We start from the raw sequence: 16,484 nt of genomic DNA on the forward strand, positions 1-16,484 counted from the left end.
TTGAGTAGCATACCCAGAGCAAGAATCAGATGAAGAAGAGCTGGAAAAATCTAGTCATTTAAACATGGGCAATTCTAAAGGGCTAGAATAAGTTGAACCAAGAGTCAAAGAAGGTCCTTAACACAAAGCCAATCAACAATAAAACCCTAGGCAACTCCCCGCTATGTGGGACATGACTCCCAGGGGTGTAAATCTCCCTGACAATGTGGGATATGACTCCTGGGGATCAACATGAACCAGGCATCATGGGATTGAGAAAGTCTTCCTCACCAAAATGGGGAAGAGAAATGAAACAAAAGAAAGTTTCAATGGCTGAGAGATTTCAAATGGAGGTGAGTGGTCATTCTGGATTATTCTTATGTGCTATACAGAGATCCTATTTAGGAAATACCTGAAACTGTTGATCTGCAACCCAGTAGCCTTGATCTTTGAAGATGATTATATAACTATGTAGCTTACATGGTGTGACTGTGCGATTGTGGAAACATTGTGGCTCATACTCACTTTATCCAGTGTATGGACAGATGAGTAGAAAAATGGGAACAAAAATTAAATGTATAATGGGGGAATGGGGAACTTGAGATGTTTTTGGTGTTCTTCTTTACTTGTATTTTATTCTTGTTTTAATTTTCATTTATTTATTTATTTATTTGAGTAAAGAAAATGTTCAAAAATAGATTTTGGTGATGAATGCAATACTATATGATGATACTGTGAACAACTGATTGTACACTGAGGATAACTGTAGGGTATGTGAATGTATCTCCGTAAAACTGCATATAAAAAAAACCCTATGCAAGAGAGAGAAACAGATCTCAGAGTAAACTCATCAAGATAATCAGATGTCTAGACTTTGGCAAAAAATTACAAGCCATACTAAGAAACAGGAAGATATGACCCAGCCAAAGGCATGAATTAAAACTTAGAAAGAGACACAGAATTTGGAAAAGCTAATCAAATATGCTCAAAAAATATACTAAATCAATTCAAGGAAATGGAGGAAAGTATGGCTGAAGAGATAAAGGATATTAAGAGAAGGCACTGGGTTAGCGTAAGAAGAATTTGAAAATATAAACAGAAAAATAACAGAAATGATATGAATGAAAGGCATAATGGAAGAGAATAAAAATATTCTAGAGGCATACAACAGAAAATCTGAACACGCATAAGGAAGAATCTATGAACTAGAGGACACAAGTATCAAAATCTTACAGACAAAAAAAAAGTGTGGAAAAGAAAATAAAAGGAAAAACTTAGCAGGGCTCAGGGTTTTGAATGATAGCACAAAGCACAAAAACATACACAACATGGGTGTCCCAGAAGGAGAAGAGAAGGGGAAAGGGCCAGAAAGGATATCTGAGGAAATACTGGTCAAAAATTTTCCAACTCTTATGAAAGACTTAAATGTACATGGCCAAGAAGTGCAATGTACAACAGAGTGAATTCTAATAGACCTACTCTGAGACACATATTAATCAGAATGTCAAATGCCAGAGATAAAGAGAATCTTGAAAGCAGCAAGAGAAGGGTGATTCATCACATATAAGAGGATTATAATAAGATTAAGTGCTGGTTTCTTATCAAAAACCATCTAGGTGAGAAAGCAATGGTATGATATATTTAAGGTAATGAAAGACAAGAACTGCCAGCCAAGAATCCTTTATACAGCAAAACCATCTTTCAAAAATGAGGGAGAATTTAAAATTTTCATAGATAAACACAAACAGAGAGTGTTTGTTAATACGAGATCTGCCCTACAAGAAATACTAAAGGGAGTTCTGCAGACTGAAAAGAAAAGATAGGAGAGGGAGGCTTGGAGGAGAGTGTGGAAATGAAGATTATAAGTAAGGATAATTAAAAGGCTAAAAAGACAGACAAAAATAAGATGTGACATTAAAAACCAAAGGATAAAATGATTGAAGTAAGTACTACCTCCACAGTAAAGACAATGAATTTTAATGGATTAAACTCCCCAATAAAAAAACACAGATTGCTAAAATGGATAAAAATATATGATCTAAATATATGCTGTCTGCAAGAGAGGCAATTTAGAACCAAAGACACAAATAGGTTGAAAGTGAAAGTTTGGAAAAAAGATATTCCACGCAAGCAGTAATCAAAAAAGAGCTGGGATAGCTATACTAATATCAGACAAAATAGACTTTAAATGCAAAACTGTTAATAGAGACAAAGAAGGACACAATATTTCACTAAAAGGGGCAATCCAACAAGAAGAAATAACAATCAAAAATATTTATGCACCTAACCATGGTGCCCCAAGATACACAAGGTAAACACTGGCAAAAATGAAACGAGAAATAGACATTTCTACTACAAAAGTTGGAAACTTCAATACACTACTCTCACCAATAGATAGAACATCTAGAAACAGGATCAGTGAAGAAATAGAGAACTTGAATAATATGATAAATGAACTATATCTAACAGATATATCCACAATATTGCACCACAAACAGCAGGATATACATTCTGTTCAAGTGTTAACAGACCATTCTCCAGGAAAGACCACATGTTGGGTCACAAAACAAGGCTCAATAAATTTAAATCAATTGAAATTATACAAAGCACTTTCTCTGACACATGGAATGAAGTTGGAAATCAATAAAAGGCAAAGAACTGGAAAATTCATAAATATATGGAAGTTAAACGCACTCTTAAACAATCAGTGGGTCAAAGAAGAAATTGCAAGAAAAATCAGTAACTATCTTGAGATGACTAAAAATGAGAGCACAACATATCAAAACATATGGGATGCAGCAATGGCAATGCTGAGAGGGAAATTTATAGCCCTAATCACATACATTAAAAAAGAAGAAACAGCTAAATCAAAGACCTAACTGCACACCTGAACAAACTAAAAAAAAAAAAGCACAGTAAACTAATCCCAAAGCAAGTAGAAGGAAACAAATAAAAAAGATTAGGTCAGAAATAAATGAAATGAGAATAAAAAAGCAATAGAGAGAATTAACAAAAACCAAAAGCTGGTACTTTGAAAAGATCAATACAATCAAAAAACACTTAGCTAAATCACGAAGGAAAAAAGAGAAGATGCAAATAAATAAAATCAGAAATAAGAACGGGGGGTGGCATTACTACTGACCCAACAGAAATAAAAAGGATCATAAGAGAATACTATGAACACCTGTATACCAACTAATTAGACAATTTAGAGGAAATGGACAAATCCCTAAAACCACATGAACAACCCAAATTATTCCAGAAGAAATAGTAGACCACAACAGACCAATTAAAAGTAAAGAGACAATCAGCCATCAAAACCTCCCAACAAAAAGAAGTCAAAGACCAGATAGCTTCACTGGTGAATTCTACCAATCATTCTAAGAAGAATTAATACCAGTCTTGCTCAAACTCTTCCAAAACACCGAAGAGGAGGGAACATTACTTACTTCATTCTACAAAACCAACATCACCCTAATACCTAAGCCAGATAAAAGTATTACAAGAAAAGAAAATTGCAGACCAATGTCCTAATGAATATAGATGCAAAAATCCTCAACTAAATACTTGCAAACCGAATCCAACGGCACACTGAAAGAATTGTAAACCATGATTAAGTGAAATTTAATCAAGAAAATCAATTATTGTAATTCATCACATTAACAAATCAAAGGGGGAAACCCCATGACCATCTTGATTTACACACACACACAAAGGCATCCTTCTTGATAAAAACTTCTCAAAAGATAGGAATAGAAGGAAACTTCCTCAACATGATTAAGGCCATATAGGAAAAACCCACAATTGACATTATACTCAGTGGTGGAAAACTGAACGCTTTCCTGCTAAGATCTGGTACAAGACAAGGATGCCCATTGTTACCACTGTTATCCAATATTGCGCTAATAGTGCTAGCTAGAGCAGTTAGGCCAGAAAAAAGAAATAAATGTTTCACTGTTGGCAGATGATATGATGCTATATATAGAAAGTCCCAAAAAATCTACAACAAAGCTACCTGGGGTAATAAACAAGTTCAGGAAAATGGTGGGATATAAGATCAACACACAAAAATTAGCAACCCCAGGAGAAAATCAAGAGTCCGTTTACAATATCAACTAAAAGAATCAAATATCTGTTAATAAACTTAACCAAGGATGTTAAAGACTTGTACATAGAAAACTACAAAACATTGCTAAAAGAAATCAAAGAAGATCTAGATTAAAGGAAGGCCAATCTGTGTTCATGACCTGGAAGATAAATATTGTTAAGATGTCAACTGTACCCAAATTAATTTACACATTCAATGCAGTTCCAATCAAAATTCTAATAGCATACATTGCAGAAATGGAAAAACCAATTATCAAACTTATTTAGAAGGGTAAGGGGCCCCAAAGAGCCAAAAACATCTTGAAAATGAAGAATGAAGTTGGAGGACTCACACTTCCTGACTATAAAGCATATTACAAAATGACAGTAGTCAAAATAGCATGGTGCTGGCATAAACAGAGATATTTTGATCAATGGAATTGAATTGAGAGTTTAGAAATATACCCTAGCATCTGTGGCCAATTGATATTTGACAAGGCTACCGAGTTCACTCAACTGGGACAGAAGAGTCTCTTCAAAAAATGGTGCTGGGAGAACTGGATATCCACATGCAAAGTAATGAAAGAAGACCCCTATCTCATACATTAGGCAAAAATTAACTCAAAATGGATCAAAGAGCTAAATATAAGATCCTGGACTATAAAATTCCTAGAAGAAAGTATGGGGATGCAACTTCAAGATTTGAGGTAGGCAATGGTTTCTCAGACTTTACACCCAAAACACAAGCAACAACAAAAAAATAGGTAATTGTGACTTCCTCCAATTTAAAAACTTGTGTTTCAAAGGACTTTGTCAAAGATAGTGAAAAGGCAACTAAATCAATAAGAGATAATATTTGGTTACCACATATCCAAGAAGCATTTAATATCCAGAATATATAAAGAAATCCTACAACTCAACAATAGAAAGACCAACAACCCAATTAAAAAATTGACAAAAGACTTGAATAGACATTTTTTCCAAAGAATAAATATAAATGGCTAAAAAACATATGAAAAGATGCTCAATATCACTAGCTATTGAGGTAACACAAATCAAAACCACAATGAGTTATCATTTCACACCTACAGGAATGGCCACTATTAAAAAAACAGAAGTCTACAAGTTTTGAGGAGGATATGGAGAAATAAACATTCATTCACTGTTGGTAGGAATGTAAAATTGTGCAGCCACTGTGGAAGATAGTTTTGCAGTTCCTCAGGAACTAAGTATAGAACTGCCATATGATCTGGCAGTCCTGCTTCTAGTACACCCAGAAGAACTGAAAGCAGGGATGTGAACAGATATTTGCACACCAGTGTTATTATTCTCAATTGCCAAAAGATGGAAGCAATGCAAGTGTCCATCAACTGATGAATTGATAAAGAAAATGTGGCAGATACATAAAATGGAATATTATGTCCTGCTGCATGCATCAATATGGATAAACCTTGGGGACATTATGTTAAGTAAAATAAGCCAGACACAAAAGGACAAATTCTGTATATTCTCACAGATATGCATTAATTATAATAAGCAAACTCATAGAGTTAGAATCTAGAATCTAGATTACCAGGGGATAGAATGAGGGTAGAGAATGGGGAGCTGATTATTAGTTTGTGCAGATTTTCTATTTAGGTTGATTGTAAATGTTTGGAAATGTATAGTGGTGAAGGTAGCTCATTATTGTGAGCATGATTAGCAGCACTGAATTATGTTTGTGAATGTGGTTTTGAAAGGGGAAATTTTGGGTACTGCATGTCACTAGAAGGAAAGTTGGAAACCAAAACATCGGACTATAACACAGTGAACCCTGTTGTGGATAATGGACTGTGATTAACAGTACAAATATAAGAAAGTTCTTTCATGAATTAAAATAAATGCATGACACTGTTACAAGGTGGTATATGGATAAAATACACATAATGTAAACAATGGATTATAGTTTAACAGTAGTATTTTAATGTCTATCATCACTGTAACAAAGGTATCAGACTAATGTGAAGTTTAACAATGGGAGGTATATGGGAATGTTGTATTTTTTACATGACTTTTACGTGACTTGTAGGTAAACGTACCACTTCACTATTTTAAAAAATTTCAATAATTAAAAAAAAAACATTTTGCTAAGTTAACGAAAGCAGATGTAAAGTGCTACATATTGTATGATTACATTGATATAAAATGTATATATAAATAAATTTATAGAGAATTAGGTTAGTGGTTATGTAGGAATAGGGAAGGATAGAGTGAATAAGAAGTATCTGCTAAGGGTGTGTGGTTTTTCTTTTTGGAGTAATGAAAATATTCAATAATTGGATGAGTACACTTCTCTGTGATTGAGTGTACATTTTTGATGGGTTGTATGGTATGTAAATATATCTCAGTAAAACTGCTATTAAAAAGAATTTTGATGATGCTTCACTTGGAAATATTATCTAAGAAGAAATTAAATACTTACAATTCTGTTTCAAATGCAAAATGGATAATATTGAATGTTGAATAATTCACAATATGGTAAATAATAAAAGTACTGAATTTTTTATTGTACCATCTAACATAACATACATATTGAAAAGTTCACAAAACATACTAGTATAGTTTAATGAATACGCAATAAATTCTATGCAATCTCCACTCAGGTCATAAAATAAAATATTGTCAGAGTATTCCATTCAGTAATTTTAGCTGTTTTATTAAATATTAAGTATGAAAGGCCTAATAACCTAGCCAACAATTGCAGATAGGCAAAGTGTTCAATAGCATATTTAATCAAATTTGCTCCAAATTTGGGTAAGTAGACTGGGTACACTCACTAATTTCAGCTTTGGTGAATGACTTCTTAGTTGGAGAAATATTTGGATAAACACTGTAAGAGTTAAAATGTGAAATGACAAATATTGTTGATTTGTGAGCTTTTTTCAGGTTTGCTTCCATTACATATTTGATAGATGTATTTTAACTTTACATAGAATCATTTAAATAATATATACAAAATATCTGTGGAAAAAAATTATCTAGATGAGATGAGGTAGCTGTATTGATAGTCCTATATTTTTTCCTTATGAATTTTCTCTTGTCCCTTGGATCTGCCTCCCCCTGCTTCCTGCATCTGAACCATTACCCCTGGGCACCCAGAATATACTGCTAACCTTTTGTTCTGTCCAGATCTGTACTTTAATTATTATTATTTTCACTATACAACAGATTTTTTTCAAAAGGAAGTCTGGAGAAATGGCAGAAGCAAACAAAAGTATACACAACATAAATTAATCAATTTTCCTGAGTTGAGCAGTATTCTCCAGCCTGTGATGTGTTTGTACAGCTTCATAAGCACTTAGAAAGATTCTTTTTTTTCCCAACTTCTCTCCACATGTTCTACCATTTCTTTTTCTCTCTTCTCTTAGCAGGTACCATCTTATATACCTAGAATTAATCTATTAGCTTTCTCAACTTATGTATTTAGTGACAAATTCCACTTATCCTTCTTTTCTAAACAGAAATTTTCCTCTTTCTAATTTGTCCCCACCAACTGACTTCTGTTACTTAATGTTCTGCCTGATTCATTTTTCTAGTTAGTCTCTGATTTTCAAGGACAGTCACACTGGTGAGTGAATCGTCCTTTCTGGCTTTGGTAATCAGGGCCCCCAAATCTGAGGCATAGGTGATGTTGCTTTTCAATTGTTCACCTTTGCCTGAGAGAAGCTAGCAGCCAGTGGTCCCGTCAGTGGCCATCTTGTGACAATAAGAGGAAAACCTGGTTAGAATGGACCCTACATTACAGATAAGGCTTGAGAGAAACTAAGCCTTGTTCACATCATCCGAAATGCTGAGTTAAGCTTGAGGCGAATCCTGGAAAACATTTGAGCTTTCTATTTCGTACTTTTTAGGGTGGTGAGTGCCTGCAAGTCATAATTTACTCTGGAAACTGTTGCTAATAGGGGTATAGAGTTGGCTTGACTTGTGGCCCTTCAAAAAAAACCTGTAAGGCTTCAGGGCGGAGAGGTTTGTCTGGGACTCGACCCTTTGGGGCAGGTCTGGAGGCCGAGGCCGCTGCTGCCCTTCCTCAGTGGTGCACTAGCCACAGGCGGCTCTGAGTAAGTAAGCGTCTGTAGAGAAAGGCCAAGCGCCAGACCCTAAACAGCCACTGTACAAGGTGCAGGGGCGGTTTATATCTGCTGTTCCTGCCACTAGGTCCCCACCTGGCTGTGTTTTCGGATAATCCTGACACGGTATTTAAGTAATGAAAGGCTCTTACCCTCTCTGGAGATAGCTGCCAGCTGTTGCATCTTTTGGCCCGTGGGTAGCAGAGGCGCTTCCTCAGGGTCATGTGGTGCAGCGGGCGGCGCCCTTTTTATTTGATCCCTGCATCAGGTCTCCGTGCAGGCCGTGAATGGTTGTCCACGTTGCGGCGAATTTTATCTTGTATTTCCGTGGTATCCGGGTCCGCTCCTCTTCTGAAATGGTCCTGGCGGTGGCGGCTGCTCCTCTCCCTCACACCGGGTGTGACCCGCGGCGCCTGTGGTGTAGCCGGTGGCGACCCGGGGCCCTCAGGTCATCCTTCCACCGCCCCCAGGACTCAGCGCCGCCACCAGAAGGTGAGCCCGTGGGACTCGGGCGTGTTGTTCGGGCCCAGCTAGAAGCACCCGGTGAGCACCGCTGTTTTATGCGGGTGCGCGGAGCGATGGGACTGTAGGCAACGCGCCCTTTGGGGATTTCGTGGACTTGACTGAGGCGTTAATTCAGGCGTCTATTGGGGGAGGGGGAGTCTTTTAACCTCGTAGGTGGACAGCAGTAGATCTGCTTTTTAGTGAACATTTTTACCTTGGCTTTTGGGGTTGGCTCCTGTTGGAAATAAAGTGGTACCTGTAAGGGAATAAACGCTCTCTTGGTTCTGGAGGAGAAAAGAATTTATTTACGATCTTGCAAGATGGGGCGTCCAGCCAAACACGCGGAAGGCTGGCGCGCCAGAGGAAGAGAATGGCGATGTTTAAATCTCCTACTCCTAATTCGCAAGTCCCTCCCCTGTTTCCCCATTGACTGGGTACTACAGAGGTTACAGCCTATCCGAGAACACTAACTAATTCATCTTTTGAGATTTTAATTTGTACAGCCAATCCCAGAGAGCCAACTAGCTCATTATTGAGATTTTGAACTGATTAGCCAATGCCCCCCCCCAAATTTTTATTTTTTTGCTGTGAGTTCCCGCCTCTGATACTACCTCATGTCTCTTTACATCAGGCAGATTCTCTCTTCTCTTTGTCTGGGGCTTGTTTAAACTGGTTTTGCCTCCATTTCCCTTATTCCATGCTGTCTCTATGTGAAAACGAAACTTATTCCTTTCTTACAGATTCCCTCCTCTTTTTTTTTAAACACTTTTAGTTTTCACATTTTAGATTCTCAAATTTGCTAAGGGCTTTTTTTACATTCCTCATCATAGGGATCTTTCTTATTTTTGATTCTAGTGGTTTTGATGGCTTTTTGAACTAGCCTTTGAGCACACGGGATTATGTAGCACCCAGCTGTTATAAACATTTTGGCTGGAATGATAAGGAAAATTAAAATAGATGTTGCAATTCCTTTCCATTTCTCGAACCAATTTTCCAACCATTCTATGAGTGGGTTGTTAATGCTAGAATTTTTTTCTAGTTTCTGAAATAAGGCTGTTAAGCCTTGTAGGGCTTTGGTGATAGTTCCATTAGGTGCAGTATTATTGGGGATGAATGTGCGACAATTTTCCCCAACTATAGCACAGATGCCTCCTTTTTCAGCTAGCATTATGTCTAGGGCCATTCTGTTCTCCCATGCCATTCGGCTAGTGGCATCTAACTGTTCTGCTATTTTTTTTAATGACATTTCTGGTATAGTTGATAAATTTTAGCTGATGATTGACATTTTTATTGATGGTGACCCACTAGAATAAGGATGATTTAAATTCTGCAGCTAATTGATTTCTAGCTTTAAACTCATTAGGAACTTTCTGGGGAACCCCTATACTATCTACAAACATTTTTTTATTGAAGGAACTAGGTACACTTTGTACATTTTTCTTTTCTACTTTGCCTTGGGTTGGTACTTTATTACTTTCAAATGCCAGGGTAAATGAGATAGCCAATTGAACCAGAGCACAGGTTCCTCCCCACCTTTCAGGTAGTGTTGGCCAGAGGATGCCCTTCCCACAGTACCACCAGAGGTCTGCTCGGGATATAGTTAGGCTGGAGAAGTTGCCAGTACTATCCTTGCTCACATTCCACACCTGTGTACACAAAGCCATGGTACTAAGATTCTGGAGCCCTTCTTCCCATCTGGAGAGACAGGCAGAGTGGTTTCCGGGACCAAGGTGAGACGCTGGTATGGCTTTGACACTTCCCTCCTGGACTGGAGGGAAAAGGGAGGACAACGTACTACAACTTTCACCAGGAGTAGCATTTTGAAAGAGGAGTGTTATACATTTAAACTCCCTTTCATGCTTTTTCATCCCCAAGGGGAAGGGCATAATCTGAACAGTGGGTTGTTTGGTTGCACAAGCAAACAGTTACTGCTGTTTAGACTCTGGATGGTATGTTTGCCCCATTCTACCCAGGCATTTGTATTTCCATAACCTGTCTCTATTTCTGTGGTTTGCTTTAAGTCTTTGGCCTTAAGTATTCTAATGACCTTGGGGTCAATTTGTACTGGAGAGTTAAATTCCAGCCAAGTTTCCCTTAATGGTTTTTCCTTCAACCTGGGTTAAGACCCATCCCTCATACTGTGTGGTCCACCAAGCAGTGTTTCAAGGATAACAGGGGTTAGGTGTCTCATAAGTTATACTCTCAAATGTTCGCCCCCCAACAATCTTGCTTTCTATTTGAACAGTCTGCTTACATAAATGCTTATATTCCTCTCTCAGTTGTTGCTGATGTTTTAGATTTTTACAGCTCATTACTTGACAAACATCAAATTGTACAGTTTGAGACTTTAAGCCTTTGACTACACTTATAACCAGCTTAGCAGAACCTGTTACTCCTTGAATATAGAACATTATGATCAGCATAAGCAATTTCATCATTAAGCTATACACAGAGCACAATGCAAACATAGGGTTTAATTCAGCCCTTTCTCCCTTCTAATATGTTCCTTTAACTGTTGCCTATTTAAAGTGATTCTTAGGGGATCTGAGGTAGGAGTCACTTTCCAGGATTCAGGTTGAGTTGCTGGATACTTATCGTCTGGTTCAGGCACCGGTCCCTTCACTCGTGTGTAATGGGTCCAGCCTCTTTCTGCCGTTCGGACTGCCGTCTTAGTTGTCAGCAAGACTTGATAGGGTCCTTCCCAGATCGGTTGAAGTTTGGATTCTTTCCACGACTGGATCAGAACCCAGCTGCCAGGCTGATGTCAATGGGCAGCAAATTCAAGAGGCAGGGTCTGAGCCAGCAGTCCACGGTGCCTGAGAGATGATAAAGTAGAAGACAAGGCCAGTATATTATTCTTAAGAAAAAGATCCTTTGTGTCTAGGGAGGGGAGCTCTCCAGTCCTCCTGGGGAAAGGCAAACCAAAAACCAAAGGCCTACACCTTGTAATTGCCTAAGTACTAAATTACACATGGCTTGCACCCCTCTAATGACTCCCCTAGTGTAAAACTGCTAATACCTGCTTTAGGTACAGACACTCCTGAAGTCATGTGCATGAAGAGCAGCAAGAACTTACCAACATTTCAGGCTAGAACAATTAGACTAAAGGACAACAATAATTTACAATAACCTAAGATTAATGAACATAAAAAGGCTTACCACTCTTAAATGCTAAATTAAAATTCAGTTTTTAGTACACCTAGTTTAGTGATGCTTGAATATACGTGATTCACATATATGCATACCTTGAACATACACACAAGTTTTGCTGTTAGATGAGTAAAAACCCACTCTCCAGGGAGAGGAGGACAAGCCTTGGTGTGTAGTATTTGACAATATATGTGGTGTCTTTATTCCTATTAGACTTAATGTTAAGATAGCAACCTGGCATTACCAAATGGAGACCTGGGAAGAGATATGAACCATTCACTGTTCTAAGTTTGTTTAATTCAGCTTTAGTGAACCTTAAACCCTTTTATAGGAACATTTACTTGCACTTTGAGTATGGACCTTTTGCTTTTGCCCAAAATATATCAGAAAAATTATTCTGCTTTTTACAAGAATACACAGTCTCATATATCTGGAATACAGACACATATAACTTATATACACACTCATAACCATACGAAACAGACATACATTCCCATTTACAAGCATGTATAGCCAATACACTACCGTTACACATACATAGAAAACTTTTACACAGTTTTTCTCACCTTTTTTTTTTTTTTTCATTTTTCACACTATTGTGAAACTGCACACAATTGCCCAGCTTTAGAGTACACACAGACTAGTATACGCTATAAAGACACAAAGAAATAGCTTCAGTTTACTATAGATGAGTACACAGGAAATTTTTGCCAAGCTTTAAATTACACACTGACAAACTTTCACAGTTTGAAAGACTCCTACGTAATTATATTACATGCTTTTATTACATACAAATACAACTATCCCACATTCCTGTGTAAACATACAACTTAAACTCCTATTAGATTCATGAAGTTTTAACTCTCAGAATGCATCCAAATACAGTCCTAAAAAATGTGCATATAACTTTCTATATACCCTGATACACACATTAAGGGACTTTAAATGTAGCTTCCACATGCCTTAGACTTAATTACACAGCACACTAAAATATGTAAATGTATTTATTAATACCTGTTTAGCCCCACATAAGTATATGAATAGAGAATCACACAAACCCCATGCTACAAATTTCCTTCCTCCTTTTTTTTTTTTTTGTTAAACTGCTCCAATTACTTCTCTATCTCACTTTTGTCTGTTTCCTCCCTGGCTTGTTGATTCTCTGAATATTTCCTCTAATGGCTTATTCAGCCATTCATCGATTTTTGGATCTTCTCTGAATATTAGGCTAAAATTCCTTTATATAACTGACCTTTTAAAGTCTGAGTTATTAACAGAATGACATTGTATTCTTGGGGCTTGAGGGAGTGGGAGTCCAACCCTTTTTAGAGGCTTTTGTGGCAGCCCTTTTCTTTTCAAAGTCTGGGGTGATGTTGGGGAGATTACCTTTTTGGCCCCACCCTTCTTAAACATCGGGGTGCCACCCAGACTCTGCCTCTTCAGGGTAAAGGCTCTACCTTCTCTGAACAGTGGGGTGGCAGCCAGGCTTTTCACATTCCCCTGGGAATGTGCTCCACCCTCTGGGTCCTGAGGCGGCAAAACTTTTCTAGAGCATTGAGGCGGAAGGCCCACCCTCAACCCCCAGGGCAAACTCACCCTTTTCATGCATGTGGGCCACTCCACTCTCCCAGCCTGAGACCACTTGACTTCAGACCTCAACTTTCATCGTTCTTTGGGGATATGGGTACAGCCAATTTTATTTTAGGTGGATGCAGTCTCTCTCTTTCTCTCGTAGCCGCCCTCTTTCCCATTTCCCTTTCTTCTCCCAAGAAAGGGATATTTACATAAACCAGAGTTTAAGAATCAAGTTAATTGTTATTCAGCTAGCCTTGCTAGGCTTTTTATTAATGATTCTTACCTTTCTTTCTTTAAGAGCCTTTAGAAACAGAAACTTTTGGAAATCTCTCCATTTTTTTTTTTTTTTTTCTTAACTTTTGGTGGGTTGTAATTACTGGAGCAGTCAGCATTAACTGGCTCTTCAATTGCCTGGGGGCATAGACTGCTTCCACCAAAACCCCAGGCTTTAATGGTTCCCGCCCCAGTGGGGGAGGGGAAACCATAAGGTGGGGGAATGCTTATCCCAGGTTTTAGTTTCTTTTTCCCTGCAGCCACCACATGGCACAGTTCAATTCTGCCTTGGAAAAAGGTTTATTTTTATTAACATGACACACGAGGTCAGCACAAAGCCAACTCTTATCTGCCTTATATTTTGGCCAGAATATATTTGGCAGCAAAATGACTTTTTTTTTTTTTTTTTTTTTGTCTAAACATAACAATAATATTTGATCATTTTCTTTTACCCTTTCCCTTGGTCCAATTACTTTTAGCCCAATGTTTTAACATGTTTCCCAATGGATTATTTAGAGGAATGTTCCCCGGGGACCCTAAAGGTACCCCCTTCCCTTTATTCCCAGCCGGCTGACTGCCTCTATTCCCCATTCTGAGTCTTGCCTGAGCATCTTTCCCTTAGGATCAGCTCTAGGCTCATCAGAATGTCCCCATTCTGAGTCTTGTTTGGGCATCTTTCCCTCAGGATCAGCCCCAGACTTTCAGAATGCTTTAACCACCAAGGTAATATAATATTTCTTTCCTTACCTTGGTCCGTGCACGGAGTTGCCTGGTTAACCAGAGGCAGGCCTTTTCTTTTTCCCCCTTTTCTCATCCACAACCGGCAGATCCAAGCATCTGGTCTCGGGCCCTTTAGCTGCCGGAGATGGGCCCCCAATGGCGGAGTCCGAGACCGCTCAATCAGCGGGGCGCGCCTTCCCTTTGTCCACCTCGGGGGTCCCCCTCCGAAGCTTTGGATCCCGGACGAGCCCCCAAGTTGTTGGAAATAAAGTGGTACCTGTAAGGGAATAAACGCTCTCTTGGTTCTGGAGGAGAAAAGAATTTATTTACGATCTTGCAAGATGGGGCGTCCAGCCAAACACGCGGAAGGCTGGCGCGCCAGAGGAAGAGAATGGCGATGTTTAAATCTCCTACTCCTAATTCGCAAGTCCCTCCCCTGTTTCCCCATTGACTGGGTACTACAGAGGTTACAGCCTATCCGAGAACACTAACTAATTCATCTTTTGAGATTTTAATTTGTACAGCCAATCCCAGAGAGCCAACTAGCTCATTATTGAGATTTTGAACTGATTAGCCAATGCCCCCCCCCAAATTTTTATTTTTTTGCTGTGAGTTCCCGCCTCTGATACTACCTCATGTCTCTTTACATCAGGCAGATTCTCTCTTCTCTTTGTCTGGGGCTTGTTTAAACTGGTTTTGCCTCCATTTCCCTTATTCCATGCTGTCTCTATGTGAAAACGAAACTTATTCCTTTCTTACAGATTCCCTCCTCTTTTTTTTTAAACACTTTTAGTTTTCACATTTTAGATTCTCAAATTTGCTAAGGGCTTTTTTTACATTCCTCATCATAGGGATCTTTCTTATTTTTGATTCTAGTGGTTTTGATGGCTTTTTGAACTAGCCTTTGAGCACACGGGATTATGTAGCACCCAGCTGTTATAAACATTTTGGCTGGAATGATAAGGAAAATTAAAATAGATGTTGCAATTCCTTTCCATTTCTCGAACCAATTTTCCAACCATTCTATGAGTGGGTTGTTAATGCTAGAATTTTTTTCTAGTTTCTGAAATAAGGCTGTTAAGCCTTGTAGGGCTTTGGTGATAGTTCCATTAGGTGCAGTATTATTGGGGATGAATGTGCGACAATTTTCCCCAACTATAGCACAGATGCCTCCTTTTTCAGCTAGCATTATGTCTAGGGCCATTCTGTTCTCCCATGCCATTCGGCTAGTGGCATCTAACTGTTCTGCTATTTTTTTAATGACATTTCTGGTATAGTTGATAAATTTTAGCTGATGATTGACATTTTTATTGATGGTGACCCACTAGAATAAGGATGATTTAAATTCTGCAGCTAATTGATTTCTAGCTTTAAACTCATTAGGAACTTTCTGGGGAACCCCTATACTATCTACAAACATTTTTTTATTGAAGGAACTAGGTACACTTTGTACATTTTTCTTTTCTACTTTGCCTTGGGTTGGTACTTTATTACTTTCAAATGCCAGGGTAAATGAGATAGCCAATTGAACCAGAGCACAGGTTCCTCCCCACCTTTCAGGTAGTGTTGGCCAGAGGATGCCCTTCCCACAGTACCACCAGAGGTCTGCTCGGGATATAGTTAGGCTGGAGAAGTTGCCAGTACTATCCTTGCTCACATTCCACACCTGTGTACACAAAGCCATGGTACTAAGATTCTGGAGCCCTTCTTCCCATCTGGAGAGACAGGCAGAGTGGTTTCCGGGACCAAGGTGAGACGCTGGTATGGCTTTGACACTTCCCTCCTGGACTGGAGGGAAAAGGGAGGACAACGTACTACAACTTTCACCAGGAGTAGCATTTTGAAAGAGGAGTGTTATACATTTAAACTCCCTTTCATGCTTTTTCATCCCCAAGGGGAAGGGCATAATCTGAACAGTGGGTTGTTTGGTTGCACAAGCAAACAGTTACTGCTGTTTAGACTCTGGATGGTATGTTTGCCCCATTCTACCCAGGCATTTGTATTTCCATAACCTGTCTCTATTTCTGTGGTTTGCTTTAAGTCTTTGGCCTTAAGTATTCTAATGACCTTGGGGTCAATTTGTACTGGAGA

This window comes from Choloepus didactylus, chromosome 6 (genome assembly GCF_015220235.1).
Source record: "Choloepus didactylus isolate mChoDid1 chromosome 6, mChoDid1.pri, whole genome shotgun sequence".
Lineage (NCBI taxonomy): Eukaryota > Metazoa > Chordata > Mammalia > Pilosa > Megalonychidae > Choloepus > Choloepus didactylus.